At 35.7% G+C, this 14,772-nt stretch overlaps 1 long non-coding RNA gene across 1 annotated transcript in view; it reads left to right on the forward strand.

Annotated features, from left to right (window-relative positions):
- Window positions 1-5,566: 5,566 nt before the first annotated feature.
- The window catches only part of LOC133515981 (uncharacterized), a 75,703-nt gene continuing 66,497 nt past the window's right edge, over window positions 5,567-14,772 (forward strand). Inside the window, exon 1 of the long non-coding RNA XR_009799155.1 lies at window positions 5,567-5,657. This is a non-coding gene — a long non-coding RNA (uncharacterized LOC133515981). The remainder of the gene's footprint in view (window positions 5,658-14,772) is intronic.

The raw sequence follows: 14,772 nt of genomic DNA on the forward strand, positions 1-14,772 counted from the left end.
ATAACACGCTAACTCGGTTTCTAGGTCAGTGAAACAAAACAATAACACCTGTCCGACTTGCTTACTTCACGAATACAAAGCCTATTGTTCGCCCGCGCTCGGAACAATAGCCCGTTTCTCGACGGTTTACGGCATGCTATTATCTAATAGCTAGGATTACGATAATATGACCTATATTAGGGTGTTAAGCAATTCACGCTCTACGATTATATGTAACATTCATTAGTCTAATTAAAGTAATTACTGCGATAATAACCTAAATATGTGCGTCTCATAGTACAACTGAGCGTAATCGAATTCTGTTCGGGAAATTGACTGACCAATCACGATCGAGATTTTCTGTCTCGCTGTTTCTTACCTTTCCTTGTCTTTATTTACGTGTGATTGGCTATAATTATGAACCAATGAATAAGTTTTCTTTATTTTCTTATTCCTTCGTCCATCTCGCTCTTCGAATAAGGATTTGGGATTTAGGGTTTGCGTGACCTAAATATCGAATAATATCTGATATACCTAACGATTACATACTCTTATGTCTAATAACAATCTAATTTTCTGCTTGCCCTACCTAACGGATAAAATCTTTATTTCGAATACAGCCTTAATCGTATTTCAACTTAATTAATCTTAGCGTCATCTAAGGTTTTTCAGTCGCGTCGCTAACAGTAGTCTTGGTGGAATAAAGTCGCATGTGGTTATATGGAGTGTTTTAATTAGGAAAAAAGACACGGGGAAATAAACAATTTGAATGTCAGACATTGTGATATACATTTAATCAATGAGGTATTTAATCAACTAGCTTCCCAAGTCCTAGGATGTTTTTGAATCCAAAACGGTATATCTAAGTAAGTCAAAATTTTCGTCAAATGTGTGCGTGTATGTGAAGGCACATTTGTGACATTTTTTCTTGGCCGTCTATATCTGCTTATTTCAGGTGGTTGTTAATTTAAAGGTCTTCTTCAGAATTTATCGTCATCGGGTGTCCTAAACATATTTAGTCCTTAGTCTCTTATAGTTTTAAATTTCTCTATGAAATACCTCTGTGACCACTATTCCACTCTGAATCCCCCTGTAGACTGAAGTACCACGCGATATTATTCTCGAGCTGAACCGCATTTACCTCGCTGTTGGGTGAAAGGTTTTCGTGTTTAAGAAATTTTAGAGCCATGTTGGTGCTTTGTAAGATACCTCATTTAAACAATACAATTTTATAATAGGTCAGTACAACGAATAATGCTTTTTAACCACTTAACAGATTGTCACTACTTAATTTATCGATAAGCCAAAGCCCTTAAAGTGTTTATTTATAGAATATTCACCGAATATGCCACAAGATATGTATGTGTGCGCTTGTTCTTTTTCATCTGCATCAAAAATGTTTAAAGATAAGATAACTAAGTATTTATTGCATAATTATAGGCATACAGAAAGGTTACATACTTGTATAATATTAGGCGTTTAATAGAATCACTATAATTTACCAGTTAGGCGTAGGTGCAGTATTAGTTCATTCAAATTTATAATTTATATTTTTTAAATTTATATTAATATTACTTTATTTCACTTTATTAACAATTATATTTTTTCCTGGAAATCTGTGCTTATGAATTGACTTTAAATATTGATTCGTTTCGTGATTGAACAATACCTACTCATAGAACAAATCAATATGCTTGTATTCCGTTAAAGCATTCTTCTCGAAATCCCAAAATCAATTTTCAGAAATTAATTCCTTCAATGAATATAAAGAAGCGGCCAGTATTTACGGTCGGAAATAAATCGGTTTGTTTTTCGGGTCACGTCGGGCACACACCACATCATATTACAGAAAGTCGCATGTGTACACGCGCTTACACGCACTTGTGACTTTTCGAAAAGGGTTGCATCAGAGTCGTGACAGACTGTACATCAAGTTGAGATAAAGCTCGTCTTGTTGGCTGAACGTAGGCCCACTCACGCTTTGCGGTTAAAAAAAGTTAAGCCTCTTTAGCACTTAGCTCGGCCGTGATTGAACGCTGTGAACTTTTGTTGTTCTCGTAGCCAGTAATGGAAACGAATGTTATTTATTTTCTTTATACTAAATATCTTGTGTAGGTATGGCACGGTTCCATGAAATCTATGTAGATGAGCTAGTTTTTTCTTCACGAAATTCGGGTCGCCCCCTACCTACCTACTCATGTAAATGTCGAAATTTTATGTCTTATCTTATAATATGCCAGTCAGAATTCGCCACTATTCTAACAAATAATAAGTCCCCAATAATATCATACCAACTGACATGAAGACCATGAACTTAGAGTGTATTTTCTTAAACTGCAAGATCTGTCCACATGTTGTTTGTTCTGAAGACTTTACGATTTTTCCCTCATAGAGGTGATATATTGTTGTCTGAACTGACATCATCTACAATACAATTAAATTTATACACCTACAAAAGTAACAAGACACTCATCGCGACGGTATCTTACAAAATCGTGCTCCGTTCTTTCGTAGGACTTATCTTCGTTCGCTTTTAAACTAAATCTTTCACAGCCGCTCTATCTCTTTCTCCGCCACCGTCTCGGGCGCAAGATATCAGCCGTATAACTCAGTGTCCGATAGTCCCCATCCCCCGCCCACATAAACTCTAAGCTCTAACTCACACTTGAATAACTTATTGTCTATCGGGTTTTATCTATGGCTTTTGAAAATGGACACCTATTTTCAAGTCTACAGGTAGTAGATTTACTAATGTGTAAATTATTTCTTTTAGATCATTTGTTTTCTCCTGGAGATAAATGTAGGGTATGTTGTACCCGCAGTCCGCAGACCAACCCAGATAATCCTAGATGGAGCACATAAGGCAATCGAGGTTACCACACATAAGCGCTCCAGTGCCTACAAATTGAGTATGGTCAATTTTTTTTATAAAAAATAAGATTTAGGGTTGTAGAATACAACTCAGTAGAAATGATCAAATCGTAACATTTTGTAAGTAAAATTGCTCTAATATGATGTAAGAGCGAGATGCATAGAAAGTAAGTTATTACGTACACCTTAGTGTATTGTAGTTATATGTCAGTGTTGACACTATCAGTGACTCGTCGTAAGGGTATTCGTATATATTATACTATTCTTTGGTACTCGTGCTCTTTGGCTATACCTAAGTAAATGATACACCGAAAACTAGAAAATGATACAGCCAGGAAGGAAGTATCATTTTCTAGTTTTATTTGTCCGTAATATGCTACTGCATCTTATCTTTGGTATCTTATATTTTAACGAATTTGCCATAAACGCCCTTGTATTGCTATATTTGGTTTACTCTTTCGATGTAAATAAGCTTTGTATCGACTTTTGGAAGGTATATGAGTTAATCAGGTGTCATACATCATACATCACACGCCTACATGAATAGGCATCAGACACAAACACATTTGAATGTATAATCCGTAGATAAGCATATCACCGATCGCATGATTAAAATTCCATGTGGTCAATCCGTTATTCCTTTGCTTACAAATCAAATTTAATTTTTGTTTCAATATATATACCTATACATAATAAGATACAGCCTTGTAGGTACTGTATTTTATTAATTTGTATCGAGTTTAGTCACATTGAACTTTCTCGGATCTATGCATTCACTAAAGAAGGAAGCCATATGTATCAGTAGTAATATGGAGTGCAAATGTTTGAAAAGCGCGCCATCGCCAGGCCGCAGAGTCGGTGCCAAACTGCCAAATATCTGCAGATGAATGATCTGGCAACTGCGCTGAAGAATACTTTACGTATGACCCACTCTAAAACTCTTAATAGCTAGTTGGTACAACATTAATATCATGTAATGCTAATTATCAACAAAATTTAGTTACACATTTTAAACAAATTTTGGAGGTAAAATAATAAGTGACAAAATTATAAATATAGTACATGATAACCAAACAATACAGATCGTTTCTTTGTCCACTTACCTATTACTGCATTTAAAACATTTTGTAGCCGACATTTACAAAGGTATATATTAAGCCTATCTAACCTCACCTAACCTATCACTTTAGATATATTAGATAAGTAACCTATGTATCTTATACCTTTAAACGAGCAATTCTTGTATATATATATGTATATATATTTCTGTGATCTCGGAAACGGCTCTAACGATTTCGCTGAAATTTGGTATATGGGGGTTTTTGGGGGTATACAATCTATCTAGATTAGTCTTATGTTTGGGAAAACGCGTGTTTTCGAGTTTTCATGCGTTTTTCTTTCGACGCAGAATATGGTCGCTAATTTCGTATTGCCGGCCACTGTCCGTCTGGTCCAGCGGGTTAAGACGCGGACTGCTAAACGAGTGTTCCGAGTTTGAATCTCGCCTGGTGACTAATTTTTGTTTTTTTTTAATATGTTCAAGTTTATATATCATTTTTTAATTTTTATTGTTTTAGACAAGTTTAATTTAGTAAAAAAATGTAGTTAAGATTATCACCACCATATTACAATAAATAGTTATAACCGAGCAAAGCTCGGTCGCCCAGGTACTATAAAGCTAATTCTGTCTAATAACCCGCTCGGCCGACACTTCACAATCTAGAATGCTCGAAGCCTAGACACAGTCTAGCCAGTATCAGGCAATCTGAGATAATTCCATCCACGATACATTGGGCGATTACGGAGATTGTGAGGCGTCAGTTATTAGAACACTTACCTTAGGAATTTCTTAGATAACAGGCATATCACTGGCAACACTTTGTAACGTATCACAGTTTTTTTAGCTTAGTTTTACACACATGTTTCGCCTATGACTCTAAACTCGGGCGTACGCTAGAAGGATTTTTTCAAGACTAAATTCCCGACAACAACTCAGCTCTAACACAATAGCCTCCAAACGTATATTTAGGTTCGATAAAATAAAACAAAAACCCAAAACAAAACCGTTCAAGCTTTTGTGTTGCCGCGTTCGCAGAAGATCGGTTAAAAAACGTAAGTTTTTGTTGAGAAAAACATTAAGCACAACCCTTACGGGCTCGGACAATGGATTTTTAAAAACTGTTGTTAAATGGGTTAACTTGCGCAAGCGAGATAATAAAATCTTTCCGAGATAATAGCACCTTTATATACGTGTTGCAAATGTTCGGAGTAAATCGCAAGGACCGCAATGTTTGGCTTGTCCGAGCAATTTTATTGCATCGTAAACCACTAAAAAGCACCTCACAAAAGACGTAGAAAGGTGTTCTGGCCCATTAGCGGCATTAAAGAAATTTAGACAAATAATTACACCTGAGTTAAAGAAAGTCTTTCGCCCATTGTTTGGTTTGTTTTGCACAAATATTAATAATCGCTCATAAATGTTTTGTCACGAAATTTCGCAGGTGAAATGGGACAATGGTCGTCTTTTGAAATATGTTTTTAGATTTTTTCAAAGCAAATGTGCTTTCTCGGTCAGTTTAAATGTGATAGTTGCACAGTTAGCATGATTTTGAAAAAGTTCTGCATAGTTTGAGACATTGAAGATATTATTATCTACTCATAATGTAATCGTTCAATTACCTACAATCTTCTCGCACTCTAATCAATTAATTAGAGTTTTTTTTTGTCGCGCCTCTCTTGGTGTTGAATACCCTTTATTGGTACCTCTACCACCCCGTCCACCACCGAAGGATTAAATCTAAAGATTGGTAAGTTATCTAACAGTTTTCTAATTTTGTTCTAAAACCTATTTGATTCATTTACATTTTATTCTATTATTTTAATAACCTTGATAGCCTAGTGGGGTAAAAAGTTTTCAGAAGAGCTTATGAACTTACTAAGTTACTACTGACTGATAGGTAGCTATGTACCTACTAGGTACTACAAATCTATTGAACAAATAAAACACTTATTCTTGAATATAGGTACCTAAGTAATACCATGCGATATAAATTCCACGCCAGCTTTAATAAATGATCCAGTGCATAACTACTTAAACGTTGTCACAAATTCTCTAATCAAACATATCCACTTACATAGAATCTCAGTCCATCGCACATACACATTGACCGTGTATGTGTGTAGGCGCGTCGCGAGCCCACAAAGCCGCCTAATGGAGCGACAATCGGCGCCACATTTCATAATTATCGCCTATTTTGACTGGACTATATCGGCTCTAGTGTGGTTCTCCTGGTTCTGTTGCTGCATTAGACGCTTCTCGCGTAGCATTGAAATGACACAATTGTCATTTGCGTTTTTATATACAGTCGATTTTTCTTGAGGAAAACATTTACTTTCTTTTGACCATATAACAACTCACATACAAATTAAGTATCTCGCATAAGTGAGTAGTAAAGTGTGTCTGTGGGCCTTCACATGTGGGCCTGTTTACAGATTGATTACTGTTTATTGCGAGTTCATATTTGCTACTTGTGTTTAAGTGGTCCAAAACTCGCAATATTAATATAGCTAAAAGTAGAAACCGATCTCTTGCATGCAGCCTTTATGCGGTTATCATACTGGACGTAATTCGCACGTCGCGTCGCTCCGATGTTTGTGCGAGATCACGCGCGTATTATTTAGCGACATTCCGCTCGCACATCGGAGTACGAATCGCTTGTGATAATCGCCTTAGGTGATTTAATGCGACATAAACAATATTTTCTCTAAATCTGCGGTAGTGAGTATCAAATACTCTCGCTTTAATGAGAGCGTCGCAAAGCCATCATTACGCCGGGTTTGTTCGACATATCGGGATCACAATGCCCTGCCAAATGCGTCGCGACTTACCGCCGCGTCACTTTTAACGGGCGCGTTACGCCCGCAATAGACCCGGCGGCGTACTGAAATATCATGTGGGAAGTTTGCTTCCGGGTTGAATATTAAGAGGGATCTGTACAATGATCATCAAGATTATAATGTTTGCTTAGGATGTTAAACAAAGTTACCAAATTTTTGTTTTGGAGCGATAACTGGAAGTCTGAAACTATGGAAAATACAAAGATGTATTTCAATGTTATGAAAACCCTAAAATAAGGCACATGCAATGCATTTAAAGGGTAAAAACACCTCATAATCTTGGAAACCTAATCCAGGCAAAGGAAAAATCGGGCTTCGTATTTACAGAAATTAATATACTTATTCATAGAGTCTGTTCGGAAAGAGAAGAGTCGTGGAATGTATTAGGCCACATACATTCCACGACACTTCTATGGGCCGTATGTCTGAACTAGGTACCTACTAGGGTTGCCACCTTTTTGCGCCCCAAATAAAGTATTTCTCGTCTGACGGTACAAAAATAAAAAGTACACGGCATAAAAATAAAGTATTTTATTATATTTTTTTAAATAAATATTTTTTGTTCGATTTTGCGATGGCTAACAGTTTCTTATCAGCTTGAAATATGTTTATAGCTTCTAAGCATGGCATGCACAAATTTAAATAAACTAGTAGTTCATTTCTGATAAGCTTAATGGAAGCTTTGTTTCTGTCATCCCGCCATTTCGCATTCATTACGGAAAACACCCTTTCTGTAAATGCTGAGGTGGCGGGAACTGACAGTAAACGTGATACCACTTTAAATATATTGGGAAACACTGTTTCCTGAGAAAAGATGGATTCCCATTTTTTGGCCGTGCAAAAATCCTTAAAACTACTGTTGTAAATTTTTTCCCTCACATCATTTAGAAGGTTTACTTCTGTATAAAGGCAATCCATATCTAATTTTGATTGCATATTCAACATTTCAACTATTTTAAAAATCTGTTGAAAGGATAATGCCGAATTTAAGTCAAAGTGACTTATGATGGCTAACCAGTTGTCATTATCAAAGTTAAACCATGTTTCTAGATAACTTACAGCTTTGTCTATAAATAAATCAAAGTTTTTACAGATTTTATTTTTCTGTCCAGGTGAAGATTGTTCCAGTGATTCTATTTTCTGTATTGTCATAAATCCATAAAATTTATCCTCTTTTCTTTTCAGTAAATCTTTTTTTATATTTGTCATTATATTGAAAACATCTAAGACTGTAATAGAATCACCCTCCAGGCTCTTAATAGTTTTACTGAATACATTTAATATATGGCTGCAAAAATTTAAATACACTTCTATTAAATCTTCACTACTATTCAATAATAATAAATTTTGTATTATCATTGGGCAATCTTCACCTAGACTTACAAAATAATTTCTTATCGCTGTCCAGTTTATCAAAACTGTGTCCACACAAGGTAAAAGTGAAAGCCAGCGTGTTCCCACATGTCGTTTCAATTCATGAAAATTACCATCAACTGCTTCAACAAATTTTTTTAATTCTTCTCTCCTTACTGCTGAATGTGCAAAGTGACTGTAAATTTTTAAAATCACGTTTTCAACATCATAAGAAAGGAAGTCCATGGCACGCTTCACACAATTGTGAATAATATGTGCATGGCAGTTGCCTTTTAACACATCCGGGACCTCATCTCTAATATTTGTAAATAGAGAGTGTCGAGCACCAAAGTTTGCATTTGTATTATCAGCACTAAATCCACAAACATTTTCAAAAGTCAAACTAAGATTTTCCAATGACTCCTTTACTGCATTAAACATGCCATCTGCAGTTTCATTACTATTTTCATAGAAATCAAGCAACTTTGTTTGAAGACCATTTTTTGCAGAGAAATATTGCACAACAAGAGGAAACAGCTTAATATTTTTTTTGTTAGATGCATCTGTTTGAAGGCTGAAGTATTGGTCTTCATTTTTTAAATCATCTATAACACCCTGAAGAGAATATGGCCCCAACACCTCAGTTACTAAAGCCTCCATTTTGGTTCGGCCTAGTCGAATGCTGGTTGCTGTGCTGGAATCTACATAGATAATTTTATTTAATTTCACTAAACAGTCCATACTGTTATATGAAAGATTGTGCTTTATGGCATGATATGTTAAGGTAAGCTCAGCAGCTGTAACATTCTCTGTGTTATTGTTAAGACATGCAGTTGCAGAAGTAGATGGAGTTGCAAGAAATTTATTTAAAATCCCTGATGTTTTTTTAATATTCATTTTAATTTTGTGTTGCTTTGAATCTTGGTGTTGTTTTATCTGAAAATTAAAATAACAAACCTTGTTACCTCCACCTCCTATCCACTTTATTCTATCACCAATACTAGTTAGTACATTACACACACACACAAATCAGGTCACAAACATATAAACAACACAAAAACACACATACAATGCAATTTATACAATACAGACAGTATAATAAAGTTATTAATTTTTTGGTAAGGAAATTTTAATATAATTTATTTATTTAGACTAATAATAGTTTGATCAAAACCAATAACGATATCAAAACTGTACCTATATGCTACAAAAACCAAAGATGAAAGGTTGTTTACAATGCATTGAAATCTGTACTGAACAAATGAATTAAACTGACTAATTTGGTTGATTTGATACATAAAGTGGAATATTTTTTACTGTTAAGTCAAGGCAATCAATGTAGCCAGTTGTTTTGTTGGTACTTGGCTTTGAAGTCATCTCGTTTATTATAAAAAGCAAGCAATAGGTTTTATTAGTTCAAAGCAATCTAGTTGAAGGTAATAGAATATGCTGTGATGTGATGTGATATAAATAAAATAATGCTCACTCGTCCTAAGCCACCTGATGCAATTGTGAACACAACGCCACATACGGTGCATTTTCCATTGAACTCATTGTTTGGATCGCCTTTCATCCATGGAAAATCAGCTTCCCAAGTAGTTTTATATTTCTGTATGCGTTTTTGCACTTTACGTTTTTTAGGCGTATTGTAGTTGTAGCTGTTCACACTAGGACTTGCCACCGAATCTTCGTCACTCAAGTCACTTTCCATTTTAATTTAAAGAAACTTCGACTGCTTCACACGATTCAAAGAAAACTAACAATTCAACGCAAAACTTTTATACTTAGCATTTACCCGCCGAGTTAAACCGCCAACGAAAACTTTATTGACAGCTGTCAATGTCAACCGTTGACTTGTCAAGTTCGAAGCGTATGATTAAGGTTGCGTTCAGGAACATTGTCAAATGTATTTTCCTGGTGAATATAGATATGAAATTTCCAAAATTTGCATGTTTCGCTTAAAAAAATATAATTAATGAATAAAGGTCGTAAATAAAGTATTTTGGCGTACTTTTAGTGCTTCGTAAAATATAAAGTACACAAAGCTAAAATAGAGTACAATACTTTTTATAAAAGTACGGGTGGCAACCCTAGTACCTACTGCACTGTGCCAAACAGTCGGGCTGTATGTCTGAACCACTCCACTATTTCAGTTTTGAAGATTCAGGAAGTCATTATTTGAAATTTAACATTGCTGTAACTGCAACGTTACAAGAAATCCGTTCAGCATCCCTCGCAAGGATCGTTAGCTCCCCGCAGTACCCGGTACCCGCCACGGGCACGCAGGTACCCATGTAACGGGCCATTACTCTTAATTGGGGGTCATTCGCGGACGAGGCCAGTAAAACGTGAATACACCGTTATTGTCGGTATTTTACTGTCTGTTTAGTTTTCTAAAACATATCGGTTTAAAATAAAATTGTAAAAGTTCAATAAACGGCCAAAGTGGAACTCGAATACGAGATCTTTGGAACTATGAATATCGTTCTAGCACCTCAAGCATTACTTCTCTATTCTATATCGCGCTAGACTGATCTTTCTTTTGAGTGTTTTTTTATTCCACACATATCATATCAACTATAGTTCGTGTCATCCGCGATGACACGCAGATTTGTCAAATGTAACCTTTAATAACTTTGCAATACGAGTCAAGGCACGCGTCTTCGTGAATGACACGATCTATACAAAAAGAAAATTTTATAATTCTGCCTGCATTTATCAGTTAAATATCAAAAATATTATCATTTTTCTTAAATGTCTCATAATTGGTACCATACATTTCTTTTTTACAAATCTAAAAATAAATAAAATGCAGGTACCCTTTTTGTGTACTTCTTTTCGTTTTGAAACCAGCCCGTTTTATTTTTAGCAATTTTCTTAAGACAGAAGTTAAGTTAAACTTAAGAATTTACAAGCAGTAACCTAATGTATGAATCATAATACTCTGTTACCCGTAAAATTAGAAAAGGCAATTTCTCGCGTACTTAACGATGAATCTGAAAACATGCATCCAATGTAATACAATTCCTAGATTAATCTTACACGTGTTATATAGCTGTCTCTACTTTTTGCCTTAGTAAGAAAGGGACTGCAATACTTTTCGCCCCCTCAAGTCGTTATTACATAAAGTCGCCATACAACCTTTGTTTCCAAGAAAATATACATTTTTCATAATAATGCAGCAGAGTGCCGCGCGGCGGAAAATTGCCTGTAATGTGTATGGTATAACGGTCATAATTGTTTGAATTATAATATTAAAGGGTAACCATGTAAGACGCAAAATGGACACCTTTTAGAGCAATTTACGACGATTTAGCAGATCGTGCCCTTTAGTGTACCTTACTAACGCCAAAGGATTAGGTGCTGATATTACAAGGAAATAATTAAATTTTTTTGGTTAAGGTATTATTGTATTTTAATTTTTAACATAAGTTTAGTTTAATGTTTGGAGGTAAACCTAGTATACCGGTAAAATTAATATGAGCATATTTACAAAAGGGTTGTATGACTTTTAAAAAATTTTGAAAATTAAAAAAAATTACTATTGTCCTTTTCTCTAAACTCTTTAAAGATTTCACTGATATAGGTAATACTTTTTTTATAACAATACAATATCAGAGCCGTGGTGCGAATGTGAGAGTCAATTCGCGGGCATAAACCAATCAGTAGTTTATTTACAAAGACCCGCACCAGAATTAAAACCCGGCACGGTATCACAATTGGCAATAAGCAATCTCTTATCAGCACATCTCTACAGCCGCTTAACATGAACCGAGAGCCGCGGCCGCGGGCGCGGACTAATCTCCATAACTTTAATCCTTTCCCCTCGTGCCAGGAATCCAATCAAACAGTACAAGGATCCCCCCAAATCCCCCCCACCCCTAGCCCACGCAGCCTGTCCCGGAGTAATTATCAAAGCTTTAATGACGTCATAAATCGAGTGTATAATCTAATCTGGAAAAGCCCCGGGCTCCAGCGCACGGCTTAATGGTGTGAAAGCTGCCTTATCTCCCTCCATGTGTGAATAGAGCTTTATACGGCTGAAAGCGGCGGGAAACTTTGGAAAAATATGTCGTAGAACGTTCTAGATAAGAATGTGGGCCGAGAACGCTTTCAAGTTTAATAGAAAATCGAACATTATCGTGCGTTATGTGTTTGCTAACAAATTCTTTGAAAGCCTGGCGCGAGTGCGGCGAACATGAGTGCTTCCTGAAGATGCCGTCAATAAAGCTGTAAACCTCGATTGGTTAGTGGAACTTCTTCCTGCGCATAACCCTTCGTTGGAGCGCTTTTCTTCTATTTGAGGGAATAAGAATTTTCCGAGGTGAATTTGACTTTCAGGATAGTTTTTACATTTTGAATTACCTTATACTTATTTTGCTAGGCAGTTACCGTTAGTCACTGAAAACTATAATAGCGAAGTCATCTAACGCCTCACCCATAAAATTTTGAAAGTAACTATCAAAACTTATCAAATTACCGACACTTCCTCAACGTCCCATCTAATGCTTCGCAATTTCTCGCGAGATTTCTCAGCGAGAGGTCAAACTCTCTGGAACCAATCGCTGATTACAGATAATAGTTGAAGCCAGTCTGTTAGTGCCGCCGGTCTTCCGACCCTATTATTGAATTACACGCCAAATCCAATTTATTACTTTTGTGAAACTGCTTTTATAAAATTAAGTACAATTTTATTACCATCAATCTGCTCTACTCGCTCAGACTAAACAAAATCTTAACCGAAGAGTTGTAAACTCCATGTTTCTCGGTTTTCAATGGCTATATAATTTTAGTCTGTGGCGATGTTTGTAGCAGAGTTGTTATAGGTAAGAGTTTCTCAGACGATTTGTTTTATATCGATCGTGTCGAATCAAGAGACTATTTTAACAAGGATTCGAATGCACCAAATCGAATTGTCGCATTGTGTGGTTCTCACGTTTTTGTTTCTTTAGCATTTCGTGTTCGTTTCGGTAAATTGATTTGTCATCGGTAGATTTCATGGAGATAGACTAGTGAGGTGAATATTGATAGAATTTCCTGATATGAGGTCAATTCAATTTAGATACCTGCGATCTTTATTAATTGTTTTGAACTGATATCATTAAATATTGCTGTTCAGAAATTCACTGAATCAAACGACAAATGGGAAACCTATAGTGAATTAAGCAAAGTGATTATTTAAAAAAATGCAGTTGCAACCTTCACATGTATTTATATTTTTTAGGATCATATTAGGCAAAGTTAAGTAGAGAACAAATATGTTGTCTTAAAAAATCTTCCTATTTTCATTGCTATTGATAGCCGCCAGGTCAAGTCTCAAGTGGTCATTAAAGCCGAATCCGTTCCCCAAAATATGACAAGGAAAGAAAACTTGGTAATGGAAAGCATCGATTCCCATACAAAAATGTGAGCAATATCCCAAAAAAAATCAGTAATCGCGACGTCTCCCGTGCCTACCGAGTTAATGACACAAAAATCCGCTCCTGGAGCGCACGGCGCCACCTAACGGCACTACACGATCCGACCATTATCCTAAAATTCATCTCAGCCCTCGCTCTTAATGAACGAATAAATAAATCGGCCCTCCGTGTAAACAACGATAGTACCCCTGCAAGGGGTAAGTGGGTTTCGGTGTACAATACGTATGTGTATGTAATGTATGTGTGGCATTAGCAATGTTTATATCTCCTGCTGTCACGGCTGAAGGGTTAGGTGAGAGTAGTTTCTATTTGAAGAAGGTTTCATGATACGGTTGAACTTCAATAGCGGAGTTGTACCGAGAATATTTTTTTCTTGCACATTCGTGCTATATAGTTAAAGTGTAATTGATAATTATGCAGTTAACTAACCTGCAGCTAATGAAGAAGTCTTGGAACGCCTTTAACCATTATTTAATAAACACCGCAATCCATCGTAGCTATTTGTAAAGTCCAGGACTTATAGAACTTTACTAAAAGCAACTACCGAACACGAGCCTACTTAGCACCTATGCTAACATAAACTGCCTATAGTTTGGACATTGGCGAATTCATAATAAATTTGATGGAAATCATTGTTTGAAACACAAGGTTTTATACATTGAATAAATTAAACCATTTTCTTCACTTTGTTTTGTAGTAGGTATTTGTGAGAGATCCCTGAAGTAACTATCATACTAAATAGGTATATACAACAGATCTTATTAGCACCCAAACAAGCAGACTGAGTAGGTATGTTCCCCACAGCTGGTACATATTTAGGTATATTTTATTGCTTATTACGCCTATAGTAAATAAATGTTTTTGATGTAAGTATTTACCCCGAGCATTTTGTGCAGATATACTGCCGCAACTTTTTTTAAAACATACCTTTGTATAAATATCATAGAAATTATATGCAACCGCAAACATAAAAAAAAACCTTTCTGTCATTTAAACTGAAGGAACATATACAACGTGTCCCAAAACTCAACGATAAGCCGGCACCAGAGGATGGAGCTGCTTATGATTAGTCGAGAAAAAATAAGGAAAAAAATATATCTCAATTATTTTAGAAATTACAGAAAAAAAATGAAATTCATCGAAAATCGACATCCCTAATGGTATTTTTAACGACCATGTCACAAATATTCAAATATTACTGTTTTTTTTTTTGTTTTTGGAAACTTAAGTAGCCCTGCTATCTAACACAGTT

This window comes from Cydia pomonella, chromosome 3, assembly GCF_033807575.1.
Source record: "Cydia pomonella isolate Wapato2018A chromosome 3, ilCydPomo1, whole genome shotgun sequence".
NCBI lineage: Eukaryota > Metazoa > Arthropoda > Insecta > Lepidoptera > Tortricidae > Cydia > Cydia pomonella.